The sequence below is a fragment of the Phocoena phocoena genome, chromosome 5, assembly GCF_963924675.1.
Source record: "Phocoena phocoena chromosome 5, mPhoPho1.1, whole genome shotgun sequence".
Taxonomy (NCBI): domain Eukaryota; kingdom Metazoa; phylum Chordata; class Mammalia; order Artiodactyla; family Phocoenidae; genus Phocoena; species Phocoena phocoena.
The window spans coordinates 2517220-2536838 of NC_089223.1; positions in this window are offsets into that span (position 1 = coordinate 2517220).

Below are 19619 nucleotides of genomic sequence, written 5' to 3' on the forward strand. Positions count from 1 at the left end.
TGCTGTTCTCCCTAGTGGCTGTATGAATTTACATTCCCACCAATAGTGCAAGAGGGTTCCCTTTTCTCCACACCCTCTCCAGCATTTATTGTTTGTAGTGTCTGGCCTTACATTTAGGTCTTTAATCCAGTTTGAGTTTATTTTTGGGTAAGGTGTTAGGAAGTGTTCTAATTTCAATTTCATTTCTTCTTATAGCTGAGTAATATTCCATTGTATATATGTGCCACAACTTCTTTATTGAGGAGACTGTCTTTTCTCAATTGTGTATCCTTGCCTCCTTTGTCATAGATTAGTTGACTGTAGATGTGTGGGTTTACCTCTGGGCTTTCTATCCTGTTCCTTTGACCTATATTTCTGTTTTTTGTGCCCGTACCATACTGTCTTAATTACTGTAATTTTGTAGTATAGTTTGAAGTCAGGGAGTCTGATTCCTCCAGCTCCGTATTTTTCTCTCAAGATTGCTTTGGCTATTCGGGGTCTTTTGTGTCTCCATACAAATTTTAAGACTTTTCTTTTCTAGTTCTGTATAAAATGCCATTGGTAATTTGATAGGGATTGCATTGAATCTGAAGATTGCTTTGGGTAGTAATAGTCACTTTCACAATATTGATTCTTCCAATCCAAGAACATGGTATATCTCTCCATCTGTTTGTGTCATCTTTGATTGCTTTCATCAGTGTCTTATAATATTCTGAGTACAGGCATTTTACCTCCTTAGGTAGGTTTATTCCTAAGTATTTTATGCTTTTTGCTGCGATGGTGAATGGGATTGTTTTCTGTTCTTTTGGTTTAAACTACACAATGAGTTTTCTTATTTAAAACACAGTCTAACTTGTCAGAATCACACTGAAATACTGTGTGAGGCTTGGATATAAAAGAAGCACTAATAAAGTTCATGACAAGCATAAACTACAGCCTAGCTACAGAGATAAGCTAGACATCAAACATTGAAAACTATTTTAGTGTCAATAACCTGTCTGGACCACTACCTCAACAGAGGTGTTTGAGGTCACACTGCATACAGCCTCTGTGTTTCACAGGCCATCTGTTCCAGGCCATGGGAACTACAGAAATAAGATGTACGAACAGGAAACTCCTGGAAGCCATTTAACTCCACTTGACCGCACATTCTCCCACTTCATACTGTTTGGAGCCTCTTAAGCAAACAATCTAATGTAAGTGGAGAGTAGAAAATGAAGATATACGAGATCAGTGCATGAAACACAGGTAGCCAGGAGTGACCTCTATTTGGGATCACATTATTATTACGGAAGTTTCAACATATTAAGAGGTCAATTTTAATTTAATGTTTTAGAGGAATAATGAATAGCTATGCTGTTATAGTTTTTAAATGCCATGTTCTTTATAAATAGCACATGAAGAGATTTTTATGGGGAATTGGCTCTATTCTGAGGCAATTATGAAATACAGAATTTAACGCCAATCAATTTTTAAGCTAGTTGTTAATAGATCCTCCTTGCCTTCCCCCCCGCCTTCCTCTTCCTCCTCACATAAATCTATTTTCTTTGGCAAACAGCAGCAACTACAACTGTAGTGATTTTCAATCCTGGCTTTGCATCAAAATTACCTGCAAAACTATTTAAAAATATTGATGCTGGACCTTTACCCGCAGATATGCTGATTCTGTGGAACTCATATGGGGTCTGGGACTATTTACACATTATTCCATAGGAGATTCTGAAACATTGCTAGGAGTAAATATCCCTGTCTTAATTTCTATCTTGAACAATTGATAGATAGTACATAAATTACAAGCAACAGGGATCCAAATGGTTTACACAGGTATCATTTTAGTTCCAGAAATGAATACAACTGCAATGTGTGTAACAGTAGTACGGACATTCTATGGGAATTGGTGGGTTGATGTAAACTCAACTCCTCACAAATCCTCAGGCCTGGTTGATGATGACGCCTTACTGAAAACACATGATAGCACATTTTGCATCCACTGAGCACCAAGAGGTAACAGCAAGCCTTTTCAACAGTCCTGACAAAAGTGACACCGTCTAGAGATTTCACTGACCCAATAGGAACAAGGGTACAGTCACGCTGTCCTCCTTCAGACAATGATTTCTGGATATTGTACTTGTCTCTCTTTTCTGAGATTTATGTGAACATTTCCCTGAGAACTAGTGTGTTTTCTGTTTATAGACAACGCATGTAATCTTCTTGTTCCCCTTTTTCTTTGAAAACCAGGAAGTTTAGAACCACATTTTTTGCTCAACTTCAGTAACTATGTAAAACACTACTACCTGCATGTTTACAGTCTTTCTTCCCTGCTTTGTATTATTTTATATTTTCCCTCATACAGATCTTGCTTAAAGAGTTTCCATTTTATTACATGAATTAGTCTAATTTTCCATTGAGTCAGCTTAACATGGAAAGTGATGGTATTGGAGTCATTTCTAAATACAGTTACATAATTAGCAAAATAGTTTAATTCTCAGCCAAAGGAATATTGAAAGGTCATCATGATGAGCCTTCCTGAGCTTCTCAGAAACTAAAGCAATTTAAAGGTAAATTCTGCCGTACAAATGTGTCGTCATCACCTTCATAGATAACCTCGGTTGCAGTTCACTCTAAACTCAAATTTCTCCAAATTGGGAATCAGCAGTGATCATCTTACTTAGTTACACTCAGGAGGCTGGGGGATAGGCAGACAGTCAGTCACCCAGGTGTACACCAGACAAAACACCTAGATGACATTTGTGATTGTAGATACACTGATTTATGTCATCTTTCCTATCTTCACTTCCTAGAGTAGCAGCCCTTATTTTAATTAAAGGATGCAGTGCTTTGACTCATCATTGGCTAGGAAGGTATCTGATATATTTTCTGAATAATTATGCATATAAGAAAGTCAATCAGCTTTCTCCAGAAATTTTTCAAAGTCTGTCCAGAACAAAGGTCTCCCAGGCCCTTGTAACCATTCGATATTTATGAAGAAGAAAGCAAGGTTTTTCATTATATTTTTTTAAATTGTTCTCAAAGATTTCTAAAGAGAAATCACACTGGAGTCTTAGGAAATGATTTTATTCTTCTGTTATGTTGTGATATTGTTGTCTGAAGACTGTGATTAGAAATGGTCAAAAGTTTATTTCCATTGTTTAAGAATGGGTTTATACCCATCACTACAATAACAGAGAAGTAGTACACAGTAGAGAATTAGTCAGGTAAACACTCCAGAAATCTAGGACAATTTCATAACTGCCAACCCAAGGCAATATTTTACAAGGTGGAATCTTCTAGATAAGAAGAATGAAACAGAATCTATCACCTTGAATATTCATCTTAGCTAGAGGTGGTGTGGTAGACATAATGTTTACCCACTATCTTGTACCTTGTATCCTGAGGTACATTATCCTACTTAGTGAAGATTATTGTTGGAGCTGATGTCTTTTTCTAAGAGTTTATTTGAGTAAAAAACAATTCTAAGTGTGCAGAACCAAACTGCAAGTGATTAGGAGAGCTCCACCAACAAGGAGTTTTATAGAGAAAAGGTGAAAGCACAGAAAGCAAACTATTGATGGGCTATAGCTTACAACCTAGTTGGCTATTTGTGATTTGCTGTCTTTAGCTTTCAATTTTGTAACCTTGCGCTTATAAGCTTAGATTTGAGGTTGTTTATGTTGGCCACCATGGCATTAGAACATCATAGGTCTAACAGCCTCCTTGTTTAATTAATTTAACAGTTGCCCCTTTTGGTCATCCTCACACATGAGCAACTGACCAAAACTTTGGTATTATCACCACTCTCAGTCACCACCTGAGTTAAGTTACTCTTGTCTTGTCCTGAAATTCATAGGCTGTGGTGTCAGAAGCTGATGACAGAGTCATGTTCTGTCTGTAGAGCAAGGGCTGCCCATTAGAATCACCTTATAAACTCTTAAAATTCCCAAGACCAAAGCCAAATCCAGCCCAGTTGGATCAGAATATCTGGAGGAAAACTCTATGCATCAAATTTTAAGCTCCCATTAAACAGCCAAATTTGATGTCTAGCGTCACCTAAAACCAAATAATTAAATTATTTTTAAGTTATATGTAACTTGAATCAAGAATCTCATTACAGAATGAATAAAATAATCCAATCAAGCAATGATTTCACTTAAAGATCACTCTTAGTAATGTGTGCTCGTTTTTCTACTGATATCTCCTTTTCCTTAAACTAACAAGAGATCCCGAATTAGTGTTTTCATGGTAAATTGAGTGCAATTCCGTAAAACATTTTATTATTAATTTTATTCAGGATGATTTTTGACAAATATTATACTCCTGGTTTAAATTTTAGACAGGAGTCTCAGAGCCAAATCATTACTCTAAAGGACAACAGACTTAATCTAAAAGGCAAACTTTGTTTATAAAATATTTAGAAGGAGGATCTATTTAAAAACACATGATTTACTCAGAATGAAAACACAATGAGCAAATTCAAATGAGTCTTGAAAAATAATTTGAAAGAAGAAGGAGTAATTCTGTTTTGCTCAAGAAAATTGCTACATTAGGGGGAAAAAGTCAATGGATAGTAAATTTCCTTTATCTGTCATGTGTCAGTTTCAACGAGTAAACAGGGCTTGCCATTCCCATGTCTGATTCTTATGAAATCTCATTGGTTTATGAATTCATTTGGAAGACAGTGTCATTAGTTTATAGAGAACACCTAAATTCCAGGGATTAGACATAAACTCTTATCTGTACTGTGTGTCAACTTAATTTACAGTTTCAAAGGATGAATTGAGGTACAAAGACATTAAATGACTCAAATAAAGTGTATGTTTACTAATTTAGTATTATAATACTGACATTATCTCAGTATCCCAGAATCCCAGTAGTTTTCATAATAACCTCTTTTTCCATGAGTGCATCCCAATTTATACAAATTATTGTTCAAGATCCTTGCCAGGGTTTCAAATATCTCTTTAAAAAAAGTAAACACTTGTACCTCTTTCAAAGCTCTCCTCTTTGAGATTTCTAAAATTAATGGTGAAATTTAGTCTTTTGACATTGGTGAGTGGAAACATTCATCCCTGATGGGGAAGAAGACTTCCATATCCAATAAATCGAACAAAATTTTCAAGAACGATTCATGTTTATGGAAAGATCCACATGTAGTGTTCACAAGTCTGCCTTTCTGAGCCATCTGCTGTGCCTGTCATCAGGCCAGTCGCATAAACCAGCACCTGGCCTTTCCCAAAATTGCCTGTTTTGCATCCATGAATCATATGGCTGACTTCAAGTGGTTGGTAACTCTTGCTGTCAAAATTGGGAGTTTTCTGACACAGCAAGGGTGATGTGTGCTGATTAGGAATGGGTTGTATAGGGAAAATGGACTGGTTATTTTCATGAGAATACTAACCTCAAACTGGAATTTCTATAGTAATTGCATGTTTTCTTCTTTATGTGCTGTAGAGATATACTTTAAGATTATCAAAAAACAAAGCCCAATATAGTAATATTTAAAAGATGGGCAAATATCTATAGCTGTAACTCCTGATATCTGGAGTTTAGCTGGTATCTGGCACCAAAAAGACTGGCATTTGATATCTATTTTATGCCATAATTCCCAAGTGATCTTTACCAGTTACCAATATTATATCAGTATTTTTCAAACTATGCCAGTCAAGAAGTCAACACCCAAGATTACTTAGCCTTCCCCCTACTGAGATGATTTACCCAAAACCTCAATGCCATGCCTTTCTCTAGGCTGGGAAGTACCACCCAACTTCCAGACATAGAGTTCTCACTTCCAGAGATGAGGAGCTATATCCACGTGAGACCCCTTTCTGGTCTCTGTATTTCTGTTCTGTTAGATCCTATTTCCTGGCCTCTTGTCCTAATCACACCCCTGCCTCCAAATTTCTCCTCCAGGTCCTCGGTAGAACTTCCCATGACATCTTTGACTGTGATGTCACCATCCCTTGACTCTGATGTCAGCTTCATCCTCTGAATTTATGATACTTGCTTTTCTCAGATTCAGTGTAACTCACTTTGCTTTCTCCAGCTTGTAACCTCATGCTTTCCTCTCATGTCTCCTCCACAAGCTCTCTGGATACTGTGTCATTTTCTCCTGACCCATCTCCAGTGCAATCCACCACCCAGAACTGACAGCTGTACGTGAAACACCTATTATATACAGGCTGGGAATTGTGCATATTTACCAAGTAGGGCAGTGGTGATCCTTTAAAAGACAATAAATGGTCTTTATTTCACATGCTAACATGAATATCTCAATAAATAATTAAATGGGTAACTCACTGAGAGACAACTTTAAAAATAATAAATAAATAAAACCCAAAGAGAAAAACAATGTGCCAGAGACAACAGATGGTCAAATAATACAGCATGTATAAAACATCTGGGTAAAAACCAATTTGTTGAGTGGAGTGGACAGAAAAGAGATCTTCATAAACTAGAGATCTTCATAAACAAGAGGAGATGCGCCTCTTTCAGAGAATCATTTCATTGAAATAGAAGGATGCCTAACCTAGTGATTTTAAATAGAATTATTTGACTTCTTTTGGAAATAACTTTTACAAAAATCCGATTTTTCCCCCATATTCAATCTTTTAATGAACAAAGCAAACCCAAAGCATTTTAACTGGTGCACTACTCAGTGTGACCTTCTGTAATTAGTTTCACATGTGATTCTTGTGCAACTACTAAAGAAAAGGAAGAGATCTTAAGGTTAAAAAAGATTTATCACGTTTTATCTTTGCTCTCCCAGTGTGTATGCACACACACACATAGGCACACATAAACTCTCAAATCACCCTGGGAATAATAACCAGGGTCATGCAAGTTTACATCCTTTATGGGGGCGAGGGCCAGGGCAGGTTATGCAGCAATTGCGTAAGGAAACCTCAGCTGTCTCTTTATTCTTATGTAGCAGGAATGTGAAGGCAAAAATCACTCCCTCACATCAAACTGGCATTATAACCTTTGAGGGAAACATAGAACAAGGACAGTCAACCTCAGACTGGAAACATTTACAGGAAATATGCCTAAGAATATGAGACAGAGTTAAATAAATGTCTAAGACCAATCTGAGGAAGGACACTCAGTTTTTAGAGGCAGCTACTGACCATCCTCTGAGGGATCTGCTGAGACATTTGCTCTCTGGCAGCACTGAGGCCACCATCTCCCAAATGTAATGAAAACAAAGACAGAGAGTATCTCCCTTGTCAGGAGCACACACTGCAAATTGAGACAGAACTAGTTTCAAATCCCAACCACTTAAATGCCACTGAAGCTCTGTGACTTTGAGCAAGTTCCTTAGTTCTCTAAGTCTTAATTTCCTTATCTTAATTTCCATTACATGGAAAACTCTTGGTTCTGGTGTTTGGCACAGGGCACATACTCAACAAATGTTAGCTGGAATAATAAACACGAATAATATGAATAACCTGATATTCAGAAGCATGCCATTGGTTTCTTACTAGACCCCCTTTGGTTCTTCAAGGACCTGACTTTGTCTTGCAATTTGGTAGGTTCCCAAGTTGGGAGTGATAAAAAAAAAAAGCCTTGCCTAAGAGACTATAGGCTGAATTCATGGGACAGGTTAAGGCAGGTGGCATTATCCTGATTAGAAAGGGAGAGATAGTGAAAAATAAACATAAGTCTATGCCAGGACAAGAGGTACAAACATGGCCATGGAAAGCTATGAAAATTTACCTGTGTAACGTGAGGTAGTGAGTAGATGAACAGCTACATGGAACTGAGGTCAAGTTCTAAAGAGAAGGCAGCTTCATGGGTTGGGTTGTTGGGTTTTTTGTTTGTTCTTTATTTTTTTTAATTTTTATATTATATGGGAGTGTAGTTGATTTACAATGTTGTGTTAGTTTCAGGTGTACGGCACAGTGATTCAGTTATGCATATACATGTATCTACTCTTTTTCAAGTTCTTTTCCCATTTAGGTTATTACAGAATACTGAGCAGAGCTCCCTGTGCTATCCAGTCGGTCCTTGTTGGTTATCTATTTTAAATATAGCAGTGTGTATATGTCAATCTCAAACTCTTGGGTTGGGTAGTTGTGATGGTTAATTTTGTGTGTCAACTTGACTAGGCCATGGGATGCCCAGGGAGCTGGTGAAACATGATTTCTGGGTGTGTCTGTGGAGTTGTTTCTGGAGGAGACTAGCATTTGAATTGGTGAACTGAGTAAGACAGGTGACCCTCCCCATCGTGGGAAGGCATCCTCAATTTTTTGAGGGCCTGAAGAGAGCACAAAGGCAGAGGCAGGTTGAATTCACTCTCTGCTCAACTGATTGAGTTGGGACATTGATCTTCTCTGCCCTCGGCACACCTGGTTATCAGGCCTTCTAGCTCAGCTTGTATCTACACCATTGGCCCTCTGATACTCAGGCCTTTCAACTACACCACTAGCAATCCTGGGTCCCCAGCTTGCAGATGGCAAATTGTGTGACTTCTCAGCCTCCATAATCCCCTGATAATAAAACTCTTTATATATATATTTTTTTTTTTCTCTCTCTCTGTCTCTCTCCCTACCCCCCGCTGGTTCTGTTTCTCTGGAGAACCCTGACTCACACAGGACTGTAGAGCAAGTCCCCTCCATACGAGCCTTCACGTTGTGAACTTGCAAAGGTGTGATCGTGCGTTCGCATGTCCAATCACGTAAGTTAGTTCCCGTGTCTGGCGTACACTGTCATGTGTGTGCATCCTCTACAAGTGGTTGTGCTTTCGTGTACTTTACTGTACAGGACTGTATACAGTATTTTATTTCAAGATCAGGGTGTCTGGAAGCAAGTGCAAAAGCAGCGGTGAAGTGGCTGGTACTGCTAAGAAGCACCTGGAATAGGAGGCCCAGGGAAAGGATGAAGAGAGACAAGAAGAAGAAGTAACTGAAGAACTGAAGAGATTCACGACGCAGGAAATGGCAAGGGGATTTTCTTTATTTGAGGGGACACTGTTAGTTTCTTCAGGCACAGGACCTGAAGGTAGAACGGTTCACAAAGGTTGCAGCAGCCGTTCAGGATGCAATCCAGTGTTATCACATCATCTATGATGAGAGAAAAAGAGCTACTACCCAGACACCACTGGATCGTTTTTTCAAGAGGGTAGATAGAGTTGAATCCAGCAAGGAACCGGAACCTGTGCCATCAACGTCAGGCATGAGTGACATTGCAGCTTGCCCTCCATCTCCTACTGCTGACGATTCTTCAGCTCTACCATCTCCCACCTACTCTCCCTCCTCCAGTCAGTAACTCTTCTTGTCTGTTCACTCAATGCCAGCCCCTGGATGCCAGCTGTTGTGCTGTACTGCTGTACTTTTCAAGGTACTGTACTGTAAGATTAAAAATGTTTATTTTTTGTGCTTGTTTGTTTTTAGGTATTATTTGTGTGAAAGGTATTATAAACCTATTACACTGCAGTGCTATATAGCCGATTGGTTAGCTGGGGACCTAGGCTAACTTTGTTGGACTTACGAACGCACTCTCGGAACGGAACTCGTTCCTATGTAGGGGACTTAATTGTAGCATATTCTCCCTTATACCCTGTGTTAAAGGCTGTGTTTTGGTAGCTCTCCCAGTTCTACAGTAGAAGAACTAGGTTTAGATGACCTCCTGGAGCAGGAAAACCATGTTAATTATCTGCACCAACATAAGAGATGGGATTAAAACATTAAAATTAAACATTAAAATTTTTTAACATTAAAATTTTCTCATAGATTACCTGCTCCCAGGCTAATGAGCCCACCATAAAGGTAACCCACTAACACATATGTTCTGTATGATCCCCCTGGATAGATGTCAATAGTGTGACTTCAAGAGGTAATTTTTTAAAGTTAGCTCTGTAATTCTAGGAGCATAGCAATTGCAGTAGAGGAACAGAAATGAGAAATAGGAAGCCTTTTCCAGTAAGAAGAACCCATGCCCAGTGAAGAGCAGCACCTCTGGTCATTGGGAATCTCACCTGGGGACTCTCCACAGCTCCACAAGTGCAGGCCGCAGGGTCCACGGACCACAACGTCACATAAAGGATCCGTTCAGCAACATTATGACCATGGTATCCCTACTTCCATGAGTCCATCATCTTGTAAATATTTTCCTACAGAGACCAAAATGCCAATATAACATAAACCACATTTATAACCTAGTGTCTTATTTCTTAATATTCTGCCATTGTCAATAGCAAAGCCATCCCCTCATTGTCACCTGTTATTCACTTTTATAGATATTGTCTATAAAACACATCTTGGAAACTTAATAAGTCAATTCTGACATTTATAACCTAGAAAGCATTTGTATCTTCCTCTTGGGTTCTACAGCATGTCACTTTGTGTTCACAGCACCTTTGGAGATGAGAAGAAAGACCTCTAAAAACATTCACAATTTTATCAAGGTAGACAACAGGAAAATATCTAAAGGATTTACTCAACAAGAATGCCAAGATTATCAAAGGAGGAACCATTAGTATGCACACACATCTTTCAGCTTCTGGCTTGACACCCGACTGCTTTGTGAACGCTGGTAGCTTAAAAGACACCTGCCTGAGGACAGGAATAAAGATGCAGACATAGAGAATGGATTTGAGGACACGGGGAGGGGGAAGGGTAAGCTGGGACAAAGTGAGAGAGTGGCATAGACATATATACGCTCCCAAATGTAAAATAGATAGCTAAACCTTGTAGCTGGAAGATATAGAGTTCCAGGAAGAAGATATCTCAGAAAAATATTGCAGATTTGATATTATTCTTGAGAAATTATTAAGAACTTGTGAGTGTAACAAAAACAAATGCAACAAATTAGAAACATAAGTAAAATCTTCAGGAAAAAAAAACAAAAGATGCCTAAAAAAATGAAATATAATCAAAGCATAATGGGAGCCAGAGCAAAAGTAGTTACATAGCCATAACAAAGTCAATAGTATTTGCTGATTTTCAAGTTTCAGAATCCATCACTAAATAAAAGCAGAAGAATTAATTATAATTACTAAATAAAATTTATATCTTATCAACCTTAACAATTTAAAGTGAAATGCCAGAAATTTGGTGAAAAAGAGAAATAAAAGTTGAAGGAAAGTCACATTCCAATGTGGGGAGTAAGAGTTATTGCCAATAGTATTCAACAAGAATTTAAAATACATTATTTAATTAATTATTTAAAACAGGCAGAATACTCTTTGACATAAATTGTAGCAATACTTTTCTTTGTGGGTCTGTCTCCTAAAGCAAAGGAAATAAAAGCAAAACTAAACAAATGGGACCTAATTAAACTTAAAAGTTTCACACAGCAAAGGAAACTGTGAGCAAAATAAAAAGACAACCTACTGAATGGGAGAAAATAATTTTGCATTTTTCCACAGAAGACATGCAGATGGCCAACAGACGATGAAAAGATGCTCAACATCTCTAATCACCAGGGAAATGCAAATCACCACAATGAGATATCACCTCACACCTGTCAGAATGGTCATCATAAAAAAAAAAAGAACACAAATAACAAATGTTGGCAAGGATGTAGAGAAAAGGGAACCCTCCTACACTGTTACTGTTAGTGGGAATGTAAATTGGTGCAGCTTCTAAGGAGAACAGTGTGGAGACTTCTCAAACAACTAAAGATAGAGCAATTCCCAGCAATACCACTCCTTGCTTTGTATTTATCCAAAAGAAACCCCAATGTTCATAGCAGCATGATTTACAATTGCCAAGATACGCAAACAACCTAAGTGTCCATCAACAGAAAAATGGATAAAGAGGATGTGGTATATATATATATATATATATATATATATATATATATATATATATACACACACACACACACACACACACACACACACACACACACAATGAAATAGTACTCAGTCATAAAAATGGATGAAATTTTGCCATTTGCAGCAACATGGATGGACTTGGAGGGCATTACACTAGGTGAAATAAGTCAGACAGGGAAAGACAAATACTGTCTGATATCACTTATATGTGGAATCTAAAAAATACAACAAACTAGTGAATATAACAAAAAAGAAGCAGACTCACAGATACAGAGAACAAACTAGTGGTTGCCAGTGGGGAGAGGGAAAGGAGGAGGGCCAATACAGAGGTAGGAGTGTAAGAGGTACAAACTATTAGGTATAAAATAAGCAACAAGGATATATTGTACAATACAGGGAATATAGCCAATATATTATATAACTATAAATGGAGTATAATGTTTAAAAATTATGAATCACTATGTTATACCCTACTATACTTCAATGAAAAATACATAATTTAAATTTATCTTGAGGAACAAAAGTAAAATAATAACTATATTGGCATAAAGTAAAAAGGAAATTGAGTAAATTATGTAAGTGAGCTGAATTTTATCTCTTATAGCAGAAAACAGTGTCTAAAATTAAATCAAGTGTCTAAATCATATTTAAAATCAATAAATCAAGTGTTAATGGTACGTGTATCCTATATGCAGAAAGGCTGAAACTTCAAGAAGAAAGCATTGAAAAGTAGCTTCCTCTGGGAAGGAAGAAGTGTGACTGAGAGCTTTTCTTTACAAACCCTTAGCTACTCTTTGATTATCAACTGCGCACGTTTTGTTTTCCCTAAATTTTTTTTTTTAATTTTACCATAATGAGGTCTGTAAAATTCTACTCCCAACCTCTTTGTCTCACTTCATTTCTCATTTCTCTCTCTCTTTCTCCTTCTCTCTCATGAAAACTAGCTGCAACCAAAATTGACTATCCAACAGAAACTCATCAATCAGCCTATGTTCCCTCACGTGTGCCGTGGAGGAGCTCTACTTGGTGCTGAAGACAATTAAATCCAGCTGGAGCACCATTTCCTTTGCCAGCAGAACTTGTCTTGTCCTCTTCCTTGCAGCTGCAAACACTCACACCACCACCACCACACCGCCACCCACTGTAACAGCACATTTTTGAGAGCTGATGCCACTTGGTCTTTGGCTTAGCTTAGATCTGTAGCTTTGAAACTCTCTGCTACTTCTCAGCTACTGTGAGGTCTCTCCTGGAATTCAGCTCTGTGGAACCCTCTTCCCCTACTTGGGTCATGGTCTCCTCTGCTAACGTAATGACCCACTTCACATGACTGGTCTTCCCCCAATCCTCAGATGCTGCTTACTTTGCATAGAGGTCACCGTGTGACTTGGTGACTTCTTCCCCATCTGTCAGAATCTCACACATTCTCCCAGGCCCACATCAAATACCAACTCCTCACAATTTCTTCTCTGTGCTCCACAGAACTTGGCTTCCTCTCTGTAATAGCAAAGGTCACCATGACTTATCACAAAGTTATTATTTATGTACATTTTTACACTTCTCTCAGTTTTAAATTCTTTGAGGCCCAGGACTATGTCTTGTTCATCTCTTCTCTAACATAGTAAATGGAATAATTCAAAATATATAATACTCATTAGATGAAAATTTAATAATTTCTTTTGGTGAGTCAATTTTCACGGTTATGCTTTGAGCAATTGGGAGTTATTTTCTATAAGTTTTGTGGGAAAACCTCCTTTATTTTCTTCGCAAGCATTTATTGTATGTTACTCTGTTACTATATTATGGCTCTTATGAAATAATTAAAGATGGTTTGCAAAATAACAATATTTAATGAGGTTAATAAATGGAAAATGTAAGTGTGAAAAGGAATCATATATGCAAAACATATTTTCCCTGATTGAGCCTTAATTTTGTTGGGTTGAGCCTCCTCTTCTAGGAGTTTCATGGTTTCAGGTTTTATGGTCAAGTCTTTAATCCATTTTGACTTAATTTTTGTGTATGGTGTAAGATGATGGTCCAACTTCATTCTTTTGCATGTGGCTGTCCAGTTTTCTTAACATCATTTATTCTAGAGTCTATTCTTTCCCCATTGTATATTCTTGGCTCCTTTGTCATAAATTGACCATATATGTGTGGGTTTCTTTCTGGGCTCTCTATTCTCTTCCATTAATCTGTGTGTCTGTTTTTATGCCAATACCATATTGTTTTGATTACTACAGCTTTGTAACATAGTTGGAAACCAGGGAGCATGATGTCTCCAACTTTGTTCTTTCTCAAGACTGCTTTGGCTATTGGGGGTCATGACACCTTAAAGACTTTTAAGCAAGAGAGTGATATGAAAAATATAGCATTTAAGAACAACCACTCAAGCTGCAATATAGAGAATGGATTGAAAAAGTTAAGACTGCATAGAGGAAGACCAACGTGGAGGCTGACACAATAATCCACACAATGGATGAGGTGCCTTCAATAAGAAAAGGGCAGTGGAATAAAGAGTAGACTCAATATATTGATAGGACAGAAAACAAACAACTTGTACAAAGAAGGGAGGAATCAAATACCCAATTTCTAACATTGGCAGTAGGTGGGTGATTGTGCTATTTCCAAGGTTTTACAGAAGAAGAGGCAAGCTAGCACAGAAAATGATGTCATCACTCCAGGACATGTTGACTTTTAGGAGCTGTGAACATAGAAATGTAAATATTTAGCTGGCTGTTGGATATAAGTCTCTGAAGTTTAGGAAGAACACAGGATTGTAGGTAAAATTTGGGGAGTCATCTGCATATGGAACCAGTTTTTAGCCATGGGACTTAATGAGGATTATATTACATAAAGAAGAGACTTACATGCAACCTAAAGGAATATCAACCTTCAAGAAATGGGTGGAGGAAGAGATCCTCAAAGGGACTCTATAAAAAGGTAGAAAAGCAGAAAGGGACCAGGAGCACGGTATGTCACAGAAGACAAGGGAAAGGTAAACCGAGAGAGAGGGAGGGGTCAACACAGCCATGCTGCTCCAAGGTTTAGGGGATTATGGAAGTGAATAAGTACTGCAGTGGGGTGGAGAATGAGTTGAGGGTGGATGTTTGAAATGACCACTACAGAGAATGTGAGAGCAAACTGACTTGGAAAATTTTTTTAATTGGAGTTGCTCTGAGTGTCCATGTGAAGTTGGAGACCCTGAATATGTCCTGGTGAAAATCTACATAGTTGTGCAATATTCTCCAGCAGCAAAGAGTAGAGACAGAAGAAAAACAGTTACATGGTTAGAGTGATCCAAAACTGTGGTTTTTCCCAGCAGGTAAGAAATAAGGATGAAGGTTCACCCGGTTCGAGATTAGCAAGAAAATGTTAGCTAAGGAATCTAAAATGAATAAAGAAAAAAGTGAAGAAGATGGACAGGGGAAGACCAAGGAGCTAGATATTTAGTTATTAACAATAATCAGAGCAATACTGGCTGCTGGTAACAAGCACCAATATTTCTTTTTTTTTATTTGTTTATTTTTGGTTGCATTGTGTCTTCGTTGCTGCGCGCAGACTTTCTCTGGTTGCAGCGAGTGGGGGCTACCCTTTGTTATGGTGCGTGGGCTTCTCATTGCTGTGGCTTCTCTTTGTGGCGGACCATGGGCTCTAGGCGCATGGACTTCAGTAGTTGTGACACGTGGGCTCAGTAGTTGTGGCTCGTGGGCTCTAGAGAGCAGGCTCAGTAGTTTTGGTGCACAGGCTTAGTTGCTCCATGGCATGAGGGCTCTTCCCGGACCAGGGCTCGAACCCGTGTCCCCTGCATTGGCAGGTGGATTCTTAACCACTGCACCACCAGGGAAGTCCAAACACCAATATTTCAATGGCTTAATACAGTTCCATCACTTGAGTGTTCTTAAGATAGGTGAGGGGTTCTACTCCAACAGTCATTCAGGGACATAGTTTAACAGATGACCTAATATTTTCAACATATGCTTTCCAAGGTCACTCCTGAATAAGACATTCAGCCAGCACGCTGGAGAAAGTATGTTTGCTTCTTACCACCTGGACTTGGAATTCTCACACATCATTACACTCTGGGTCCTTGGCAAGAATTAGTGCTGCCACCTAAAATGCAAGAGGAGCTAAGAAATACAATAACTTGATTGGCAGCCATTTGCTAGCAAAAACTATATATTAAGGAAGGGGAACATGAATTTTTGGTACAATTTTGAAGTATATAATACAATATTATTGACCCTAATCACCATGCTGTACATTATTCGATCCCCAAAACTTACTTATCTTCTAGTTGAAAGCTGGTACCCTTAAACATCATCTCCCCACTCCGCTCACCCCCCTAGACCCCAGACCCTGGTAAGCAACACTCTACTCTCTGTTTCTACAAGTTTGGCTTTTTTTAGATTCTACGTATAAGTGATATCATACCGTATTTGTCTTTATTTATTCTTACCTTTTCAAATTAGACAATTTCAAATTAAATCCCAAGTCACACAAATTCTTTTAAGTGCAAAATTCTGAAAACTCTTTTAAATAGCATAGGTAGGTATTTAAATTAAAGTTCAGAAGTCAACAAGGACAAACCTCCTTATACACTAGACATACAGTAACTATTGTTTATATCATTTGCTGCTAAACAAAGAAAATGCATTCAGCTAGTAATCACAGCCTATTTATACAAAAGAAGTCACTTTCAGTAGTTCAGTGGAAGAAGCCACACATTAACTTGGAAGTGCCTTAAGACCTATGTACATTATTTGAATAAAGTAAATCAGTTTAGGTAAATTTGTTTGGTAAATACTTCACCTGGATGCAATATGACCTTTGGCAATATTCCTTGCTCCTATAACTATTAAAGTCCTTCTACAAGACACCTTCACAGTGACATTTGCTTCACTGTACTTAAAGTGTCAATGTGACCTAAAAACAGGTGTTTAAATTGGAATTAAAGATACAGAAGGTCCAGGCTTGGATCCAACAGTAGAGCTGGGCTTTAGGTCTTCATAGCAGAACTTTCTAAAATCACTGGGCCTCAAATATTCCATTTAAAATGCAAGATTTTCTTGTTAACATCAAAAATAAGCAATGTAAAATTAGCCTCTCGTACACATATGTAGTTTCTCCCACTGGTCCCTATGCTGTGATTAAAAAGAACATTTAACATGCTTCAAATCCCTTCAGATTCCTAAGACAAGTTTTCCCAAAATAAGCAATTAAAAAGATAAAATAGTTTTATTTTATGTCACTGATTGATCTTCTTCTAGACCACCTGGGTTTCTGGTTAGCACCTGGCACAAAGCCCTGTGACAATTTTTAACCACTTTCAAAAATTCATTTTTCTGAAAATTAAATAAACATACTTTTCCCCTGAGATCTTCTTGCATTATTACTGTGGCTTGTTTTCCAAATTGCCAACTTGAAAAGCTATGAGACTAGGAATTCCCATTGTTTGTCTAGCACTCCATGTTGATGGTTTTTTTTAGCAACTGGGTTTTATCCACTCAAAGAAGGAGCGGGACCAGTGTTTGAGGACATAAATTCTTCATTATTTTTTCATGTCTCAAGTGAACCAAGAGGGGACTTCCCTGGTGGTCCAGTGGTTAAGACGCCACACTTCCAATGCAGGGGGCATGGGTTCAATCCCTGGTCGGGGAACTAGGCTCCCACATGCCATGCAGCATAGCCAAAAAGATTTTTTTTAATTTTTTTTTTTAAATGAGACAAGAAAGGTCCCACTCCTTCTAGACCAGTGGTTCTCCAACTTGAGTGTGTATCAGAATCACCTGGAAGGTTTGTGAAACCATAGGTTGCTGGGGCTGCACCCTTAAGTCTCTGCTTTGGCAGATGGCGCTGCAGCCTGAGAATTTTTATTTCTAACCAGTTCCCAGGCCCATGCTCTAAGAACAACTGTTGTAGACTATTCTAGAGGTCTAATAAGAAAAAAAAGTTGTTACAAAAAATAACTTTAAATTACTGCTAAAGAAATAAAAACACTCATACTTTTTTTTTAGGTAGTATTTTTTTTTATTGAAGTATAATTAATTTACAATGGTGTGCCAACCTCTGCTGTACAGCAAAGTAACTCAGTTATACACATATAGACATTCTTTTTTATATTCTTTTCCATTATGGTTTATCACAGGATATTGAATATAGTTCCCTGTGCTATACAGTAGGACCTTGTTGTTTATCTATTCTAATATGTAATAGTTTGCCTCTGCTAACCCCAAACTCCCACTCCATCACTCCCCCACCCCCTCCCCCTTGGCAACTGGAAGTCTGTTCTCTATGTCTGTGAGTCTGTTTCTCGTTCAGAAAAAGCCAAAGGAATTAGGAAACCCTGGCTTCCCAGCTTTTCTCCAAGATGCCTCACAGGACAGCCTCTGAGTGACAGAGGTAACGATGGCCCCTCCATAAAGCTCCAATCGCTGGACCCTACGTACTGTGGAGTGGGGTGACAGATTAGCTCTACACGTGGCCCACCTGTATTTCCTTGCCGTGAAGCCAGGTAGCAGCCTTCGAACTAAGGGTCAGGGACTCCCAAAAATGCTAAAAGGGAAAGCTGCAAAGGCAGTGCCATAATTCATCAACCAAGACTCTAAAACTTCTGGTTATTAGCTAATGAGTGGTCCAAAGCTAAGCCACTGGCAGTCCCCCAGAGGTCTAAGGGACTTGTGCTACCAGATAGCCCAGAGCCTGGACCAGATCAGTGGTTCCCAAATCACGATGCATAGATAGGACCCTGGAGAAGTTTGCACTTGTCTGCAGTAAAATGAGAGAAATAAAGACAATGTCATCACTTTTAATGAAACTAAACATATTCAACTGAGAGAACTCTTCCGTGTTTGAACGTTATATCTTCCCTAATTTTGTGGTATTCAAATGTCCTTACATTTATAACATGATGGTGAAAGATAATGGTAAATATGGCTTTTGTTGTTGTTATTAGTGTTTTTACTTTGCAAAATTGTTTGGTAACTCTATGTCGTCCCCATTGTTTTTATTAAAATTCTAGTTAATTATAAAAGAATTCTTTTTATGTGACCATCAGATCCAAAACCTCCTGAAGGACTCTAGACCTTTATACATGTAACACCCTCTGATTATTTTTAATATAATAAAGCGTAGCCTGATGGAATCTTAAAGAAACCGCTTTCACCATCCTCTGGAGCTGCACTGTCAGGTATAACGGTCATGACCACACATGGCTGTCGAACACCCGAAGTGTGCCAGTCCAAACTGAAATGTGCTGTGTTGCATGTGCGAAACACACACCAGATTTAAAAGACAGTTAAAAGAAGGAGTAAGATATCTGATTCATAATTTTTATATTGACTGCATGTTGAAATGGTGCTAATTTAGATACATTAAGTTAAATAAAATGTATTATTAAAATTAATTTCACCTGTTCCTTTTTTTTTATATATGGCTACCAGAAAATCTTAAACCACATATGTGGCTCATGTTTTATTTCCATTGGACACCCCGGTTCTAAGTCAAAGTGTGCTCATGACTAGTTAGTCATGGTAAGATCCTGGGCTTTCTGGCAGTGGCTTGTTTGCGTGCCTCTGCAGTCAACTAGACCACAAGAGCTGACATACATCTGGGACCCAGCAGTGTCACCTGCCTCACTACAGCCTCTACTCCCTCTCATCGTCTACATCTCATGGTCATGACACTCATCTTCCTTATTAGTATCCTTTTGATTTATATCAATTCATTGCTCAGATATTAATATCAACATATAATATAAATCCTACCCTGCTATCTTAATTAATCAACCTAACGTCTGACCCTCTCCAACAACTGATTACCCCGTGGCTCTCCACTACCATTTCTTGTTATTTTCTGGCATAACCCATCCATT